At 35.1% G+C, this 18,038-nt stretch overlaps 1 pseudogene; it reads right to left on the bottom strand.

Annotated features, from left to right (window-relative positions):
* Positions 1–2,190: 2,190 nt before the first annotated feature.
* On the bottom strand, positions 2,191–9,615 carry LOC100916929 (annotated as a pseudogene).
* Between the last annotated feature and the right edge of the window lie 8,423 nt (positions 9,616–18,038).

Here is an 18,038-nt window from a genome sequence, read left to right on the forward strand (position 1 = left end):
TATCAAACTGTGCATCCCCTTTGATCCAGCAGTGTTACTACTGGGCTTATATCCCAAAGAGATACTAAAGAAGGGAAAGGGACCTGTATGTGCACGAATGTTTGTGGCAGCCCTCTTTGTAGTGGCTAGAAACTGGAAACTAAATGGATGCCCATCAGTTGGAGAATGGCTGAATAAATTGTGGTATCTGAATATTATGGAATATTATTGTTCTGTAAGAAATGACCAACAGGATGATTTCAGAAAGGCCTGGAGAGACTTACACGAACTGTTGCTGAGTGAAATGAGCAGGACCAGGAGATCATTATATACTTCAACAACAATACTATATGATGACCAGTTCTGATGGACTGGCCATCCCTCAGCAATGAGATCAACCAAATCATTTCCAATGGATCAGTAATGAACTGAACCAGCTACGCCCAGAGAAAGAACTCTGGGAGATGACTAAAAACCATTACATTGAATTCCTAATCCCTATATTTTTGCCCACCTGCATTTTTGATTTCCTTCACAAGCTAACTGTACAATATTTCAGAGTCTGATTCTTTTTGTACAGCAAAATAACAGTTTGGTCATGTATACTTATTGTGTATCTAATTTATATTTTAATATATTTAACATCTACTGGTCATTCTGACATCTGGGGGAGGGGGTGGGGGGTAAAAGGTGAAAAATTGGAACAAGAGGCTTGGCAATTGTTAATGCTGTAAAGTTACCCATACATATAACCTGTAAATAAAAGGCTATTAAATAAAAATAAAATAAAATTCTAGCAAAAAAAAAAAAAAAACTGGTGCTAGAATATGCGACTATCTGATTAAGAGTTTTCTCCCAGGCTCCTGGATGGAGGCTGGAGAGCAGAGGGACAACCTGGATCTTGCATCCTCACCTCTGACACAATTATTATATGACCTACGTGACCATTGTGACAGAATTCTAGTTTTGTTTTCCTCTCATCTATAGCATTTATGACTCCTTCTAGTTCTAGGTAAATGATGGCTTCACTCTGTCATTTCCTCACTTTGGGTCTCTCCCTTTAAAAAAAAAATTAGTTGTTAGTTTCTGGGGAGTTGTTGTTACATCTTAGGCCCTGACCCTGACAAGCCTCTGTCCTCTGTACTTGGGGCAAGGCCTAGATGTTGAAATTTCCTCTGACTCTGAGGAGTCTAGTAGTTCTACAAGCATCTCTTCTGTTTCCTCTTTTAAATTTCTTGAGTTCCTTAGATTATGAAAGAAGAATCTTCTTGAGATTTCTTAACATTTTCCTTCTTTCCAGAATGACACGTGATTTCTTTAGATTTCTATGGCAATGAATATTAGTTATAAAAAAATTCTCTGAATAAAATAATAGATACAATTATGTCAAGAATCTTCCATTAGTGATTTGAAAATGCAAAAAAAAAAAATCTAAACCTTTATCTTTACTCTATCAAGGTCATAAAGTAACATTAAGAGCAATGATGAAGAACAGAAAAACTATCATAATATGAATGAGTATAATAATCATTAGGAATCCATTTGTTGCCAAAGGTACTTTAATTATATTCATTTATAATTATTCTACATTTAAAAATAATTTTTGATCTGAATTTAAACAGTAAAAAATGAATATTTCTATTTGTGGAGCAGAATAGACAAAGAAGATTCTATATGAAATTGGGAATCGTTTTTCCATATCTCTTGCCTTTAAAAATGTATATAAAAGATTTCACACATTGATTTCAAAGCTGTCCTGCTTTTCTGGGCTCCTTTCAGAACTATCTTCTGTGTATTTTAAAACTTTCCTATGTTTTTAAGACTATTCTTGATAAGCAACTTTATTCTAATTGACTTTATATTCTCTTTAAAAATCATACTCTAGAGTAAGTCTAAATATTGGCACTGCATTTATTTACATATATTTACTCTTCATGGTATTTGATCATTTATAAAGCTTAACAGATTCCTGAAAGGACACTAGACATTGCTTATGAAATGTTTTACTTTCCTTTAAAGCAAATTTGTAAGAATAATGAAATACCAACAAACATCTGCTTGAACTTGTGATCTAATTACTTAGGAAACACGCAAAAAAACTTGTATTTTGCAAAATGCCACTTCACTAGAAAAAAGGAGTACTGAAATAAACATGCTAACTTGATTTTGCTGTATTAAAACTTAGTGTTTTCTTGTATCAAGTTTCTTTCATTATTCATCATCCTGAGAGCCAGTTTTGGTTAAATGCTTAACCACATTGACCTACGTCCAGCCTTATTGAATTCACTTTTGTGAGCCATCTTGTCTGCCAGCTTTCATTTCTGGGTTTTGGAAAAGTTTTTTTTTTTTTTATTTTTCTTATCTGATGGAGTCATCTTAGAAGTTTCAACTGAAACAATATTGTTTGTTGATGTGATAGGATTAACAGGATGATGATTCTCCTTGAATTGTTCTTTATTCTCCTTTGCATATTCAAACAATATATATGTCAGAGCAGTTGCAAAATTAATTTCAACTTCTTCCTATAATTTCGCCAGAATACTTTACTTTACCACTAATGATATAATATTGTTGAAAAAAATTATAAATATGATTGGAATTGTTTGTGGGTGTGTTTTGGTTCAAGAAACTTCTATCAAGAAGGTGTTAGGATCATCTTTTTGCACCTATCCCATATCACATGAAACTGGACTTAGTTCTTGGAAATTTTCATCACCTTTAAAAATAGAGCAGGGATTCCAGCTCTAGCTCCAGGGGAGCTAGGGGAGGGACAAGGAGGCCAAAGTGTAGTCTGTTACAGCATATTGATTGGGCAAACTGATCACAGTCTTCAAATGCTTTGAGAGTTACCAAAAGGAGGAAGAACGAAACTTATTTTGCTTAAATACAGAGAACGAAATTAGGAGTAACGAGGGAAAGTTGTAAAGAGTTGTAAACTGAGACAATGTAAAGAAAAAACTTTCTACCAGTTAGATATATTAAAAAGATGGAATATGTTGTCCCTGGAAGTAGTGGGTTCCCCCTCTTCAGGGAAAGACAAGATGATCCCTTGATGGGTCTCATATATAGATTGGACAGGAGGGCCTCTGAAGTTCTTTTCAGCTGAGAGTCTGTGATTCTATACATATGATAATTAGAAAACTGCTGAATAAATTATGGTATATTGATATAATATAATGGTGTAATAATGATGGTACCATAACAATGATAAATATAAAAATGCAGTGAAATATGGAAAAAACTTCAAGTGTACATATATGAAATGCATCAAACAAATTTCTAAGCACTGGGGTTACAAAGACCAAATGAAATGATTTCTGTCTTCAGGGATCTTACATATTACTGGTGGAAAATATGTTCAACACATTCAAGTAAATGTATGCAGTATATATAAATATTTTTTAGAGTAAAATAATTTTACCATTTATTAAAGATGAAAGAAAATTTGCATACTAATGAGATGGACGTGCTTGTTTATTTTTACATAAAAATTAAATTTTGGTGGCATATTTGATACTTCAGGACATAGAGCATTCAGAAACTTTTTATGCTGCCAAATTTTTCACAACTCCCACATTCAGTTCTTCAGGTTCATATATAAATAATTTTTATAAGTAATTTTCAGAATGGATAGAATCACTAATAACTGGGTGAGGGGGAAAGAGAATCTCATGAAAAGCTTTTTGTAGGAGATGATCCTTGAGTTGAGCCTTGAAGAAAAGTAGATTCTGAAAAGTAGATTCTGGAAAGAAGTCCAGGTATGGGGGATAGCCTATGTAAATCAATCCATGTGGAAAATAGAATGCCCTTATATTTGTCACAAGAATCAGTTCAGTTAGATTGGAATGAAGAATGTATGAGGAGAAATTGTATAAAGTCAGTGTATAAAGTTAGGTAGGAAGTAGAACATGAAGAACTTTAAATGACAAACAGAAAATTCTGTATTTCAACCTAGAGGCAATAGAGAACCACAGAAATTTAGAAGACTCCTAATGTCCTTTCCAATTTTAAGGCTATACTTGGAAGAACCATGATTTGAGAGCATTATAAAAATGTGAGCTATTTTCCATCTACCTATAACCTCTTTCCATATAGAAAGGTATAAACTGTAATCTAAACTTCCCCGTCTGTTTACCATGTATATTGGAAAGACATGGAAAATCCTTTGTTTTTATTGTTACCATAAAAAATTTGGAACCCCCCTTTTTCGTGGATAGGACTGTCATTGGCTATGTGCTCTCAAGCCACAAAGATGGTTCACCTGGCTCTAAATTTCTCTCTGTTGTGAGCACAGCCAGTTTATCTACTGATAGGGACCAGTGTAGGATGACTAGACATGGAGTCAAGAATGGAATCATTTTTATGAAGACGGGATAGCCTTGGCTGGGAAGAGAGGCTGGTGCCCTCAGCGAGATTGTTGGCAATAGCTACACCTTTCCAGTAACAAGAATTGCCCTGCTTTTTTGATCTTAGAAACACATCCTGTCTGTTCTGACAGGATGTAGGATATCTCCCATCTGCTAAAATTTGTTTTAGTTGCTTAATAGAGACAGTGGTATAATGTAAAGTTTTTAAATTGTGGGTAGTGACCCCATGTCACATAATTATTGTAGGGATCATGAAAAACTAGGCAACAGTAAAAGGTTTCTGAAGGCTCTAGGTCCTGCACTATCAAATATCCCACCAAAATTTAATTCTTTATGTAAAAATGCATAAGCACATCCATCTCATTAGTATGCAAATTTACTTTCATCTTTAATAAATGGTAAAATTAGATGTATACCAAAGAATTGTTTAAAATAAATTTCTTTGTGATTTATTACCAGTAAATGTATGATTTTTATACCTATTTTATGTGCCCATATAAAGTCATGTTAAAAAAAAGGTGAGTGGGAAAAGTTTAAGAAGCCCTGCTGTAGTGGGCATTAGTAAGCCCAGGAAGACTTGAATTCATATCCTGCTTCTGATACTTACTAGGAAAAGGCTCTTATACTTGATGTACCACAGTCAACTCGTTAGAATTTATCTACCGACTGCTCCCATGTTGGGAGTTCTATATTTGGAGTAAATCTCAGCTCTGTCTTGCAATTTAATATTTTATTTTTTCCTCAATTACATGCAAAAATAATTTTTAACATTCACTTTTTATAAAGATCTGTCTCTTGATATGGATAAAAACATTACACTTCCCACATGGGGAAAAGCATGAATCTTATCACAATAGCTTATACTCCATGGTTTGTAAAACACTTCCCCAACAGCATTGTGAATTGTGTAAAACCCTTCTCACAGTTCTGTGTCTTTGCTCTAGAATGAACTCTTTCCTCACCTGCATCCTATTTCCTTCAAGACTTAGCTCAAGAACCATTCCTTGTCCTTATCTCTACCTTATCTAACTCCTCTAATTTAACTTCCAAAACTATGTTGTGTTTTTTGGTACCTATTTTCTATATAAACTTAACATGGTACCCATTGTCTCCTCTGGTAAGTACCTTGAAGATAGGAACTATTTCATTTTTGCCCCTTAATTTCCAGTCCCTCCGTACTGTGGATTTAGAACTGGAAGGGACCCTCATGATAATAATCTATTAAAACATAAAGTTTTGCCAACCAGATCAGAAGCACCAGAAGGGAATTTGCTGACTACAAGCACAACAAATATGATGCCTTGAATAGAACAAACAATAATTAAAGAATAAATAAATTGCACAAGAGACAGAGGTTGCACAGTGGAAACATTTGAGTCAGCATCTGACTTAAGCATTTCCCAACTTTGAGGACTCTTGGAGTCTTCATTTGTGAAAAGAAAAAGGTGGGCTAGATTCTTATCAGCTCTTTATCTTTGATTCTATGAATTGGCCAGGAAGGCTGCCATGGCAGAATAAGTATTTGGAGAAAAAAATAATTCTGCGTCAGTGAGAAGGATGGACTACAGTGACACAAAACTGGGGATATTATTTGGAAACTTTTGTAGTAATCTGCATAGATAATGACCAGAATTGTGACAGTGGGAAGGCAAATGAAGACAGAATCAATGGGGGACTAATTGAGAGAGTGCAAACTGGAAAATGGCATCAAAGATAAATGGAGGTATGGTGGAAAGTTCAAAAGCTTAAGTTCTAGTTTCCCTCATGGTCACTTAATCTTTCTTGGTGTAAGTTTTCCCTCTAGAAGATCACTTCCAGCCCTCATATTCTATGACTCCAGTCCAAGGGACTCTGGAGAATGCGGCCACCATTAACATACATGGCATCTGACTTTTGGAAAAGAAAAATGATATCATAATACAGGTTAAATCAGTTTCTTCTTTTCCTTTCTTCAGTTGTGATAAAGACATTCTCTGTGAGCAACTTCTTCCCTTAAAGATACAGAATGGGGAATGGATGGACTTGTGAATATATTGAGATAGGGAATTCACAGATTCCCTTTGCAGACTAGGAACTTCCCTGAAATTTGATTTTAGAGAATTTATTACAACAGGGATTGGCCTTCTACATCCTCAGAGTCAAATACATTCAACTGCATGGTTTTTTGATCCTCAGACCAAGAATAGATGAAAAAATTTAAATATCAAATTTTATTTTAAAATGTAAAAATATTTTTTAGCTTCAGTGGTCCAAAAACAGGTATTGATCTATAGGTCTCACTAATTGGCCAATCTCTGATATGCTTTGTTATACCTATGGGTTGTGGTGGTGGTGGGATTTGAACCTATGGCTTCTTGGTTCTAAGACTTAAAGACTAGAGATGTTATTAGGAATCCTACAATCCAGGTTGATGTTGGAGTGAAGGTGGGGTGGGAGTGAAGTAGCAAAAAATTTGCTCTCAGTTGAGCAGAGGGAGTAGGAAGCCATAAGCAACCCCTTTGCAAAGTCACTGCTAAGCAGTGAGCCAAACAGAATGAAAGGGAACAAAGGTGAAGTGAGACTCTGTCTAAAAACTTTGAATATTAATGAATTATTGTTGTCTGTCAGGTGCTAAACAATGTTAGTGCTAGGCAACTACATGGCACAGTGGAAAGAGCTTGAACCTGTAAGACCCAACTTCAAATCCAGCCTCAGACACTTAATAGCTGTGTGAGGTTCCAGGCAAGTCACTTAACCCTGTTTGCCTCAGTTTCCTTATTTGTCAAATAGGGAAAATAATAGTACTTACTTTCCAGATTGTTATGAGCATTAAAGAAGATAATATTTCTAAAAGGCATAGTATGTAAAGGCTCTAAATCTTTATAGATTATTTATTTATTAAAAGAACTTTGAGATACCACCTCATGTTTAACAAAAATGACAAATGCTGGATGATACAAAGGAATTGTTGGTGGAGTAGTGAACTGATCCAACTATGCTGGAGAATCATTTGGGATTAATGCCTGAAGGGCTGTAACACTGTTGATTCAGCAATACTGCTAGTAGGTCAGTATCCCAAAGGACCTATATGTTCAAAAACTACTAGTTGTGGCAGAGGATTGTGATAGAGTACTATTGTGCTGTAGGAATGACCAGAAGGATGGTTTTAGAAACAACATGGCAAGACCTATATGAACTGATACAAAGTGAAATAAAAAAAAAAAAAAAAAAACTGGGAGATCTTTGTACATAGTAGCAAGGATGTAGTAATGATGATAACCCATGAGAGACTTGACTATTCTCATCAAGACAATATTCCAAAGGACTCATGATGAAAAAAAAAAATACTATCCACCTCCAGGGAGAGAAAACTGATTAACTCTGAGTGCAAATTGAAGTATGATTTTCTCAATTATTTTCTTTTTCTTTTTTTTTTAAGTATGTCTATATGAAAATATATTATACATGATTTCACATGTATGATTAATGTTATATTGCTTGCCTTGTTAGTAGAGAGGGGAGAAGTGAGAGGAAGGAAAAGGATTTGGATCTCAAAATTTAAAAAGAATATATATGATATAAATATATAAAAATAAATATAATATGAATATAAATATAAAAAGAATAAAAATATTAAAAATTTAAAAAGAATAAATAATAACTGTTTTTAAAGAGGCTATAGCACAGTACCCTGGAACATAGTAAATGATAAATAAATGCTGGCTGTTATTAAAGTTTTGTTGCTTCTATGCCGCTGAAGAATTGTGGTTACTATAGTTGCCCTCTAAATCCTATGCTCCTTAAATATGTAATCTAAGAGGAAACCCTAATCACCCTGCCCTTGTCATAGCTTTGGTACAGGTCATTATTAAGGTATATTTTACTGAAGCCTGCTCTTATCTAAATAGGTTTCACTAACCTATTAACAATTCTTTTATTATTCTTTTTGTGATTCTTTTATTGACCTTTTCCAAGTGGTCTATGTCTTTTAATTGAGTAGCTTAAAAACTTTACTGAAGCATTTTCTCTATGTAAATCATTGGTTAAGTCATTTACTAACTCAAAAATAGACTCCAAGAAATAATAACAATAACTAGCATTTATATAATGCCAGGCAGTGTGCTAGGCTCTTTACAAATGTTATTTCATTTTATCCTTACAACAACATTGGAAGACACATGCTATTATTATCTTTATTTTATATCTGTGGAAACTGAGGCAAATAGACCCATGATTACATAGCTAAAAAGTGTCTAAGGTCACATCTTGAACTCAGTTTTTCCTGATTCCAGGCACAATGCACTATTCCTTATGGCACCTAGCTGCTTTAAACAAAGAAATAACCTTGTAACCCAATTCAAATATTCCATAGAGAACTTTTTGCTGGAGAATTGAAGTCCAATTTCAGACTTAGCCGTGGTTAAAACTTAACACAACCAATTTCAGCTTTGTTGATTCGGAAGCAATTTCTATGTACATACTACAAGGAACAAATTTCCCAGAAACTCTTATCTTTGTTTTCAGAAGATTAAGTCTCACTTCCAGTTAATCTGTAGTCAAGGCTTTTCTCTTGATTTTGAAATTAATTTCTGGCATCTTTATTACAACCTCTGGGAAAGATAATTTGAGTTATTTGGCACACTTTGGTTTACTTACAGGTTTTTCTCTTCATAGATTCATGTGACTGTTTAGGTGGGAATTATATAAAAACAAGTCAGAAAGAAGCTTATTTATCTTTTCTGAGAAGCTGTATTAACAGAAAAAAAAAAAAAGCCAGGAAGTTGTTATCTAAATGATTGAAACACTTTTTAAAAATAACCCGCTGTTATAAACTGCATATGATCATTTTTCCTTGTTATTTACAAAAGGTTCAAGTTGAATAAGTATATTAAGAAGAATGAGATGAAGTCTAATCAATTGTATCTACAACTGCATAGTGAAGAAGGGGAAAAAAAATACAGGTATATGTTTTCATGATGAGAAAAAAAATTAGAAACACCCCCAAGTAGGTTTCCCTTTTTTCCAAAATAAAATTTATTTTAAGATGAAAACTGTCAGAAGCATAGAAAATTTCATTCAACATATATTTATTAAGTATCTGCTATATGCTGGACTCTGCTAGGCAGAGAGACAAAAAAATAAAGTAAGGGATTCAGTGAGGACTTCTTGTGCCCTGGCTGCCACTACTACCTTCTACTTCATTGGTAATGCATATAGACTATTCTGCCATATTTCTTGGTTTCTTAATTTCAAGCTTCACCTTATTCATACCTCCATTCTCCAACAACATGGTCACAAAAACTATGTGTAGGCAGCATTTTGTTTTCAGTTAGTTATAGCTCGTTAGCTTTCAAAAGATATCATTTGCGATCTCCTGGCAACCCAGGCTGCCCTCCATGCAGATAATACGCTGAGGCAAATGTACTTTTCATCACAGTTCTGAACATACTTTTAAAAGTATAAAAAGGAATATCTCTGAATACAGTTCTAATTTGGCATGCTGGCCAAAGTTCCACAAAATTATAGATCTAGCCTTGGTTGTTCCATATAGTAGGTGCTTAATAGTTTTTATTGTTGATGAGTAAGATGTCAATTATTTTAAAGCCTAGTGATTTGAGAGGCAGCTTAGTATAGTGAATAGGGTTAAACCTGGAGTCAAGACTTTGGTTAGGTGGTACCTTGGATAGAGCATCAGGCTTGAGATCAGAAAGACTTTCAGACATTCACTAGGTGTGTGACCCTGGACAAGTCATTTCATCCTTTCTGCCTCAGTTTTCTCATCTGTAAAATGAGCTGGAGATGGAAATGGCAAATCACTCCAGTATCTCTGCCAAGAAAACCCCAAATGGGGTCACCAAAAGTCGGAAACAACTGAAATGACTGAATGACAATAAAAATGGCTTACAATATCAATGACAGCCAACTATGGAAGTTCAGTCTCCTCTGTCAAGGCCAAGGGGGCAAAACTAATAATGGTTCCCCTCCTGTCTGGAAACAATTTTAAACGCTTTCTTTATGGCTTCTATGTTCCTTCTTTATCTTCTTTTCCTTCCTTGCTATTTGCCCTCAACACCAGTAGGTGGCAATATGCCTATGAGGCTGTTGGTTATCCCTCTGGACCCTCTGAGTCAGCACTAGATACTAGATAGCCTCCAAGACACTGGAAGCATTGTTCTTGAAGAATTATATAGGCAAAAAGCCCCTAGTAAAGCAGGACAGAGAATAGATTGCCCCCTTCCTCCCTATTCCCCCCCAAAAAACATTTAAAACATGGTCACGTTCTTGCAAAAAGAAATCAGAGGCATTTAAGAATAATGAGATTACATTTAATCTAAATGTCTACCAGCAATTCTCTATAAAAATTTCTTCTTGGAAAAGTTTTTGCTTCAAGTGAAATGAAGAATCCTTATATCTTTGCTTATTGAACTTTTTCAATGACAAGCCCAGATGTTGTGAATAGAGGAGCCAGCCTAAAATAACCAATAAATCAATAAATTGATTGAGTACCTACTATGTGGTATTCTGGGGATATTGAGGCAAAGGTGAAACAATCCCTGCTCTCCTGGAGTTCAGAGATTATATTCTCTGAGAGGGAGTAGAATATAAAAATATAAAAAGAGAACATAAAATAGAAACAAACTAAATAAAGGTGATTTATAGAGAAGGACACTAGCAATTGGGAAAATCAGAAAAAGCTAAAGATTTCAATTTGACTGAATTTTACAAAATATTGTGAATGACTAACTTCCTTTATAATTGTATGTGTGTGTATGCGTGTGTGTGTGCAATCTTTTTAAAAACTTTTTTTTTTTTTTGAAAAGGGCTTTAAAACTAGATTGACAATGGAGTCCATAAGGCCAAAAGGGAAAAAAAAGAATCTTTATAGATGTAGGAACTAAAACTTGGAAAGTGGATTTCAAAAGGAGGAGGTGAACAGAGTCCATTCTAATCATGGGAGGTGGACCAGTGGAAAGATAAAGAGAAGGGAAATGAAATTTCTCTTGTGAGCAACAGGAAGTTCAATTTGAGAGTGCTAAAAAGAGAGCAATAACTAAATAAGGTGAGAAATTTCTTATAGAATCATGGATTTTGAGGGATTAAAGTGGTTATCTAGTCCAACCCTTATTGGAAAGGAATGTTCACTGTGATGGACTTGACAGTGGTTATTCAGCCTCTACTGGAAGACCACTAAAGACAGGTAATATCTCCAGGTAACCCATTCCACTTGGGGGCCCCTCTAATTGTTCAAAGATTTTCCTGACATCAAGTCTAAATTTATCTCCTTACAACTCTTGGCTCTGCCAAATGGAACAATTCTATTTTTCTTCCAAATATAGTGGATGGAGGCCAGATTGTAAAGAGCTTTAAAACTACATAAATGATTTTATGTTTGAACAGGCAGATTATAGGGAGCTACTAGACATATAAAGTAGGAGAATACTATCATTACACTCCTGTCTTTAGGAAAATCACTTTGGTATTTCTTTGAGAAAAAAGGATCAGTAAGAACAACAACAGTTTGGACTAGGGAAAGATCTGAGTTAGATAGACCTGTAAAGATACTGGGCCCAAAACTACAGAGTGATCATGTAGAGGAAGAGAAGAGGATAGAGATGAAAGATGTTGTGGAGATAATGACAAATGTCTGCTGAAGAATGATGGGAAATCCCCTAAACTGCCAGTGAATCAATCTCTAAGACTACAAGTTACCACTGGGAGTTCCCTGGGTAGATAAAAAAACAAAACAAATGATTTCATTTATTTAAACAAAACAAAGTCCAAATTTACATATGTAAATTTGCATTTGTGAGAAAACTTTTTTTTTTAAACATAAGACACAGGAGGCAATTGAAATAAGGGAATTTCCTGGAGTACTGATTTTTTAAGCAAAAACAAGCCATTGACTTTCAACATAAAGGATGAAAGTTCTGATTTTGGTTAGGCCTAAGATAAAGGCAGGGCACAAAGTTCAGGGGGATGGATCTATAACCAAATAATCTGAGTTCAAATCTATTCTCAGATAATTATTACTTCTGCAATCCTAGGCAAGTCACTAATCTGTCTGTCCCTCAGTTTCCTTATCTGTAAAATGCAGGGCTTAGGCTCAGTGGCTTCTACTGAGTCTTTTCTAGCTCTAAATCTTTGAGCTTGTGACAAATGGCTTTTAAAGTCTCTTTGGGTTGCTTAGCGAGAAAATGACTTCCCAAATTAAAACTACTAGTATTTAGATGGTGCCTTAAGGTTTGCTTAAGGTGCATTTTAGACATTATTTCTCATTTTTCTTTATAACTGGAGCTTTGCCTAGAAGAGGAATTTATGGGGGAGGAAGAGAGACAGAAAGGGAACTATATCCCAGGGCAAATTGTGCATTTTTTTTCCTTGCTAGAATGTAAGTGCTTTGAGGGAAAAGACGTCTTACTCTTTTTTAAATTTGTATTTTTGCCTCCTGTATTGAGCAGAATGTCTGATACATATAGTAAGTTCTTAATAAATGCTTATTGACTTAATAATGCTTGTTGTTGACAGGGCAGGGGATGTCAAAAGCCCCTGACATCTATTGTACTTTTCTGAGGAAGATAGGGAAAGAAAGGGTGAGTTCTGGTTGTAAAGACTAGAGCTAGAGCAGGTAATAAGAAGGAAGTGCAGCCAGTTTCAGGGCCTAATGAAATAAGCAAGAACTAAGAAACCTGGAAATAAATATGGTGAATCAGATCACTAGAATTTCACTCTGTTGTTGTAATAGATTAATTCACCACGTGGTAGTTGGCAAGAAGAATGGGGATAAGTCATTAGTAATCATCATCACTACCACCTAGGGAAAAATGACTCTAAGCACACACTCTCTATTTACCAGTGGTGGATTTATATGATCATTTTCATATATGGAAGAAAGCAAACTATTTTGGAAATGAGTATCTGAAGGAGCCACTGACTTCTACAGTAGTGATCTTGTAGAGACAGGGATATGGTAGATTCCTTGTACTATAGTCCCAATTTTACCAAAAAAAGTTGTTCCTGAGCTATCTCAGAATCAGGGCTAGGATAAAATAGAAAACAGATATAGTAGATACAGAATTGCATTTGGAATCAGGAATACTTGGTATCAGATCCTGTGGCTGATACCAATGATGTTTCCTCATTTGTAAAATGATAATAGTACTGTCTATGGGATCCATCTAATAGGATTGTTGTGAGCCAGAGGAGATAATATACATAAAATTCTTTGTGAACTTTAAATTGTTATATAAATTTCAGCTGTGGTGATGATAATGATGATGATGATGATGATGATGAAGAGGAGGAGGAGTTGGAAGATACTGCAAATGCATTTGGACATCCTAGGCAGGGTTTGAAAGTGATGGTTGCTGAGTTTTTTAGTCATTTTCAATCATGTCCCACTTTTCATGATTCCATTTGTGATTTTCTTGGCAAAGATACTGTTTTGCCATTTCCTTCTCTGGCTCATTTTACATATGAAGAAACTGAGGCAAACAGGGGTAAGTGGTGTGTCCAAAATCACAGTTAGTAAAAGTCTAAGATTGGATCTGAATTCAGGAAGACAAGTTGTCCTGACTCCAGGTAGAGCACTCTTGGACTCACTGCCCAATAGAAATGTTGAGCCCTTACTGAAACATGATTTTTTTTTTCAGAACAAATATCCATGCCTTAAGTAAAAAAGTCTTCTGAAATTTAAAAATGTGCATTCATAGAAATGAAAATTAAAACATACCTCTCAATTTCTTCTATTCCCATTCCAGCTAGGAGGCATTAGTTAATGGATTTTTAGGTCTCAAATCTGGAAGGCCTTATTAAAATCCTCTCAGATATTTTCTAGCTGTGTGGTCTTAGTAAAGCATGTAATCACTGTCTACCTCAAGTCCTCAGTTATAAAATGGGCCTAATTCCCAAGGCTATTGTGAGGATCTAATGAAATATTTGTAAAATCATTTGGCACAATGCCTGTAACACAGTAAGCACTTAATAAATGCTTGTTCCCTTCCTGCTTCCTTATCCTCCTCTGTCCCCATGTGGCTGTCTCCTAGTCTCAACCTAGTCTTCACTCTGTTTAATTTTACATATAAATGCAGCCCTAGGCTTGCTCTGTAACAAGTCCCCTTAATTTTTCCTTAGCATTTAGACACCAGGAATCAGCTTGATCTACTGAGTTCATAAAGATAGAATTTGCTTAAAATTGATATTATGTTTTAAAATTTTTGTTGTTCTTATTTTTTATCACTTTTGTTTTCAGATATACTCATCCTTTAACCAATTAGCTATTCCTTGTTAAAAGGAAAGGAAGAAAAGGAAGGAAGGAAGAAAGGAAGGAAGGAAGAGAAAGAAAGAAAGAAAGAAAGAAAGAAAGAAAGAAAGAAAGAAAGAAAGAAAGAAAGAAAGAAAGAAAGAAAGAAAGAAAGGAGGGAGGAAGGAAGAAGGAAAGAAAGAAAAAAGAAAGAAGAAAAGAAAGAAAGAAGGAGGGAGGGACGGAGGAAGGAAGGAAAGAAGAAGGAAAACAAAGAAAGAAAGAGAGGGAGGGAGGGAGGAAGGAAGAGAGGATGGAGGAAAGATGGAAGAAGGAAGGAGAGAAAGAAAGAGGGAAGAAAAGAGGAAAAGGAAGCAGTTCAGAATAACCACATGTCAATCAGATCTGATAGATCCATTCTGCAGATCTGGGTTGGATCTCCAGCAGCCATAGTCAGGTGTATTCCCCATGTATTCCAACAGATCATAGCTCCCTACCATTCAAAGAAGATCAAAGGTTGAACCCTTTACACACACCCACATACACACACACACACACACACACACACACACACACATACAAACTTCCGGCTGAGGAAAACAACTCTATCAATGAAACCAACTCTTCTCTGCAACTTAGCTGCCTAGAAAATGGAGACACTAAGTGACAAACAGTATGTAGCCTTGGCAGGACTTAAAACTAGCTCCTCCTATCTTTAAGCCCAATTTTCCCTCCATTACACTACATGGCTTCCCAAAGAAGTAATGGTGGGGAACTGGGGGGGGGGGGAGGGGACAGAAACATCTATTTTCTTCCTTTTTTCCAAGCTTAGAAACAACATTCAGGTTTTGTTGTTGTTGCTGTTCTTTCCAATTATATTGTTTTTGTCTTCATGTATATTGTTTCTCTGCTTTTGTTCATCTCACTCTGCATCATTTCCCACACCAATAACATCTTTTAAAAGGAAACTAACAGAAATTAATGTCTCTGGCTCTCATTACTATTTGAAGATAAGCTAAGAGGGGATGGGGAAGAGCTGAGAGTACCCACAAAATGTAATTAAGATCATAGTAGATAATCTCAGGTAGGATCCAAAAAAGTTATTTTTCCTCCTAACTTAGATGCCATGAATCCCTTTTTCACTAATGGAACAAAGGAGCATCTTATAATGGTTTATGTTTGTATGAGATTTCAGAACCAGAGTTTTGTAAAGGGCTGAAACTCTGAATAGGTGCACTTGAATCAGACAGTTGAGCACTTAAAACTAATTACCTATTGGACAATAACTCAATTCACATGTTTGGAATTTCTCTTCTCACAGTTAATGCTATCTCTATGCTTGGGGTTAAGAGAATTGTAGGGAAGGATTAGGGGGTAAAGTGGCCTCAGGAGGAGGAGGAGAAAAGTGTAGAGATTTGTGGAAATTCTGAATTCTAGAATCAAGAATCCTTGGCAAAACTCCTGGCAGTTTTGCCAATCTCCTTCACTTCTCCCCCTAAAGACCAAGGACTTTTATTTATCCTGACTCTGGCTGATTCTGAGGCCTCCAGGGAGCTAGTGTGGACTTCACAGAGTACCTCACAGTTGGAAGGGATCCAAGATCACTTACCTGGACCTGAACAAGACAATCACAAATTTCTGGTTTTACTGTATTTGCTTATTTTTGCTTACCTATATTTGACTAATAACATAATGGGTAACTACATTTACATTTAAAAATAAAAATCAAGTTTATCTACCTCTTTAAGATTTAAAAAGGAATGTGAGTGTTATTATGTCCATTTTATAAATGAGAAAATAGAGGCACAGCTCTTCTAGAAGCTTACATATAATTAGTTGTTAAAGATTAGATTCAAATCCAAGTCTCTTCACAAATCCAGACTTCCCATGCTCCTCATTATACATTTATCTCTCCCCTCCTAGCTTTACTTCCTTAGAAAACTGTTTTTTTTTAAAAAACGACCTCATCAATAAATACTTATTACAATATTTGTATTAAATGAATTAAATAATTTGCATTAATTAATGCTTATTTAGAACACTTAATATATATAATTCAATTAAACAAGGTAATATAAGAGGTAGAAAGGCATAATTGAAATTATCTGGCCTTAAGATCACTTTCTAGAATCAGATTCTAATTTTAGTGATAATGCTTCCTAAGCTGTGTGACTGTGGGTAAGTTACATAATCTATGAGGGAATAGGACCAGATAATTTTTAAGGTCTCTCCTAGCTCTAAAATTGTGAGGCTCTAATCAATCAACAAACATTTCATTAGCCTTTATTTCGTTCCATTCACTTTGGTAGGTGCTTTTCCAATGTCCTGGGCCTTATGCTAGATATTAAGTATATAAAAACAGAAATGAAACAATGCAAAAAAAAAATACCAGAATTAAATAGATGGTAAATAGAATTATTTATTATATTAAAGATATTACACATATATTAAACAAGCCAGTATTAAATATATCTGAGTGGCACAATCACTAAAATAAAGGCAATAAGGAATTCAAAGAGTTGAAAAATTCTCTTTGGACTGCAAAGTTTTTGTGGAGAAGAAGAGACACACTCTAAGGAGAAGAGTCTAGCCCTGAAAATCAATAGATCTAATTGATTGTATGACATTGAAACAGTCATTTCTCTTTTCTGAGTCTTAGTTTCCCACTCTGTAAAATGAAGAAATTCTAGGGTTCTTAACTTTTTTGTGTATATCACGGCTCCATTGACAGTCTGGTAAAGTTTATGATCCCTTTTCAGTGATGTATTTAAATTCATGCCATGAAATTTACATACAAATGAAATCAATTTTATTGAAAGAGTTTTAAAAATATTTTTAAAAACCAAAGTTGATGGATCCCAAGTTAAGAACATCCTGAGTGAAATGATCACTAAAATCTCTTTTAGTCCCAACATTTTATGAGTGGATTTAGCAAATATTGAGCTAAATTATGAAGAGATGGGGTGGATTCCAAAATTGGCTATGCCTGGGAAATGAATGACATGAGCAGAAAGAACAAAGAATGCATGAGGTTCTTCAGGGGCACATCTACACTGACTGGAGCAATGGATTTTTTTTTTTTTAATATTCTGGGTCAAAGTTCTTAGGATTTTTCTTCCCTATAAGTTTTCAGACTTCATCACTACTCTATACCAGCAATATAGTAGGCAAGAAGTTTTTTAAAGTATGTTTTCAAATTTAAGAGGCTGTGGAGGTTTTCTGGAGGCAGCCTTATTGAAATAAATAATTATTACAAAATTGTAGCCAGCTGGTAAAAATGCAAACGTTTATTTCTCCTTCCAAATTAGCCCGGTTAGTTGAGGCCTATCTCTCTGCCTGGCTCCAAGAGATCGTGCAGCTTTGTCCTTGGCTTCTGCCTCTGCTTTCTTCAGCCTCCAGCCAGCACCAAGTTGGAAGATGCAATGGATTTCTCTTGCCTCAAAGATAGGGCTTGTAGGCTTTCTTCCAGAGTC

The sequence above is a fragment of the Sarcophilus harrisii genome, chromosome 5, assembly GCF_902635505.1.
Source record: "Sarcophilus harrisii chromosome 5, mSarHar1.11, whole genome shotgun sequence".
NCBI classification, from domain to species: Eukaryota; Metazoa; Chordata; class Mammalia; order Dasyuromorphia; family Dasyuridae; genus Sarcophilus; species Sarcophilus harrisii.